The sequence below is a fragment of the Chiloscyllium punctatum genome, unplaced genomic scaffold (assembly GCF_047496795.1).
Source record: "Chiloscyllium punctatum isolate Juve2018m unplaced genomic scaffold, sChiPun1.3 scaffold_855, whole genome shotgun sequence".
NCBI lineage: Eukaryota > Metazoa > Chordata > Chondrichthyes > Orectolobiformes > Hemiscylliidae > Chiloscyllium > Chiloscyllium punctatum.
In genome coordinates, this window is record NW_027310589.1 from 20,001 (window position 1) to 22,500 (window position 2,500).

The 2,500-nt window shown below is 36.8% G+C and overlaps 1 pseudogene; it reads left to right on the top strand.

Moving 5' to 3' along the window:
• Nucleotides 1–2,500, top strand: part of LOC140474137 (28S ribosomal RNA) — an 8,378-nt pseudogene that overhangs the window by 3,119 nt on the left and 2,759 nt on the right.

Below are 2,500 nucleotides of genomic sequence, written 5' to 3' on the forward strand. Positions count from 1 at the left end.
CATTGTCCAGAACAATATTGTTGAAATTCGAATGGATACGCTGAGAGAGAAGGCCCCTCTACAGCGTAGTCCACTTAAAAGCTGGACAATTTTTAATTCGAATTTTAATGGGCCCTTTAATTTTAATTGTAGCGGAGTTCCAGAGAGCGAGGATGAAAGAGGGAATGAAAGGATTATCCACCCAATAATTATAGAGAAACCTGAAGAGATAGAAGTGATTATTAATTACCCCATTGATGATTTTAAATGTAAATATTGTAAAAACATTTATAATACGACGGGGGGTTTTAGAAAACACCTTAAAATATGCAAGGGAATTAAGGCCATTAGAATAAGATGTAGTAAGTGTAGCTGGGAAGGAAGCTACCAGGCAGTGGCTTGTCACTTCTCGAAATGTACCAAGGGGGCTATTGGTGGTTTAAATGTTGAGGTTGAGGGTAATGAGAATAATGATAATGATAATTTGGAGGTGGAATTGAAGAAGTATGGTTGTGACCTATGTACTTTAAGATTTGGTACAGCTAGAGGCCTTGGGCAGCATGAGCGACATGCACACCCTAACTTGAGGAACGAGAAAAGGAAGATTAAGAGTAATGAAGGTAGGAAAAAAGATACTAGTAAAGAGAGTAATAGGAAGGGTGTGTGGTCAAGTGAGGAAGTGGATATGTTGCAAAAATTGGAGCTAGAATTTGCTGGTAATAGGAATATTAATAAATTGATCGCCGAAAGATTAGGATCAAAGACGGCAAAGCAAATTTCAGACAAAAGGCGTCTGCTAAGTAAGAAAACCAAAAAGAATGATAAAAAGGTTGAAGTAGATGGTGAGATATTGTTGAGTAGTAATATGGAAGAAGAAGAGGAGGAAAACATTGAGAGTTTGGATAGGACACAGGAAGCGATAGGTAGTGTCAATAGTAATATTAATAAGTTGGATTGCCCGGAGGGTTCAGTGGATGAACTTCTTAGCTTAATTGAAAGGAACCTGGATAAGAATAAAAAGGGTAAAAATGAGTTTGAAAGGATTATGAAGGGGATCCTAAATAAGATAGAAAAGAAGAATAAAGAAAATATTAGTAATAAGACTAAACATAATAAACGGATAGATGTTAAAATAAAGGATAATAAAACAGGGAAGAATAAAGGGGTTAGTGGTGCAAAAAGTAGATATGGGAAGAAGAAAGGAAAATTTAAAGAGATGCAGGTTCTTTTTAAAACAAAACGCCAGTATTTAGCTAGAACCCTGATGGGTGCTCCGGGTAGAAGTAAATGCCCCCTAGAAAAGAAAGATCTAGAAGAATATTTTAAGGGTAAATTAACTAAAAGTAATGAGAAGAATAATCTGAGAGGCTTTGTTAAATATAACAATCAGATAGAGGAATCCCAATTTGCACTTCTAACGGGACCTGTAGGGGTAGAGGATGTGGATCGTGCCATCAAGGCGATGGACATCAAAACTGCTGCGGGTCCCGATGGAATGACAATGGGGGATATTATTAAGATTTTTAATAAAGACAATATGCTGCTGCCAAGATTGTACTCAATCTGGGTGGCCACGGGCAGGATACCAGACCAGTTGAAGGTCAGTAGGACCGTACTTATTCCCAAAAGTAATAATGAAGAAGAACTACTAGATATTAATAATTGGAGACCAATTACTATCGGTCCAATGCTATTAAGAATTTTTACTAAAATCATGGCAAATAGATTGAATAAGATTATTAAATTAAACAAAAGACAAAAAGGATTTATGACGGGAGTCCCAGGGTGTGAAGAAAATATTAAAATCTTAGAGAACATAATGAGTGGGGCAAAAGGTAAGAAGAAGGACTTGGCAATAGTCTTTGTAGACTTAGCCAAAGCCTTCGACACCGTGGGACATAAGTTGATAGTGACAGGCCTTAAAAGACTCCAGCTTCCAGGAGTGTTCGTACAATTAATTAGGGATCTTTACGAAAATAACTTTACCCAAATTGAAGGATATAACTGCAAAACCGATAATATTCCGATATTATGCGGGGTTAAGCAGGGCGATGCTTTATCGCCAATTTTATTTAATATAATCATGGATCCGCTGATTAGCACAATTGAGGAGAAACAAAAGGGGATATTTTTGGGCGAGGAGGGTAAGGATTGTCATTGTGCATCGTTAGCTTTTGCCGATGATATTGCCCTAATTAGCGAGACATATGAGGGAATGGTATATAACCTTAAAATAGTAGAAAGATTTTGTCGAAACACTGGGCTGGAGGTCAATATTAAAAAAACTAAAGGGTTTTATTTTAATTATAAAAACAAGTCCTTTATATATAATGATAAGCCCAATTGGAAGTTTGAGGACAAGGAGATTCAATTTATTGAGCCAGGAACTACCGATAAATATTTAGGGGCCAAGATTGACCCCTGGTTGGGGATTAGTAAGGCAAATTGGGAAAAACAATTAGAAGTATGGTTAGGGAATTTAAAAGGTTCATCCCTGAAACCTGTCCAAAAGATTGAAATT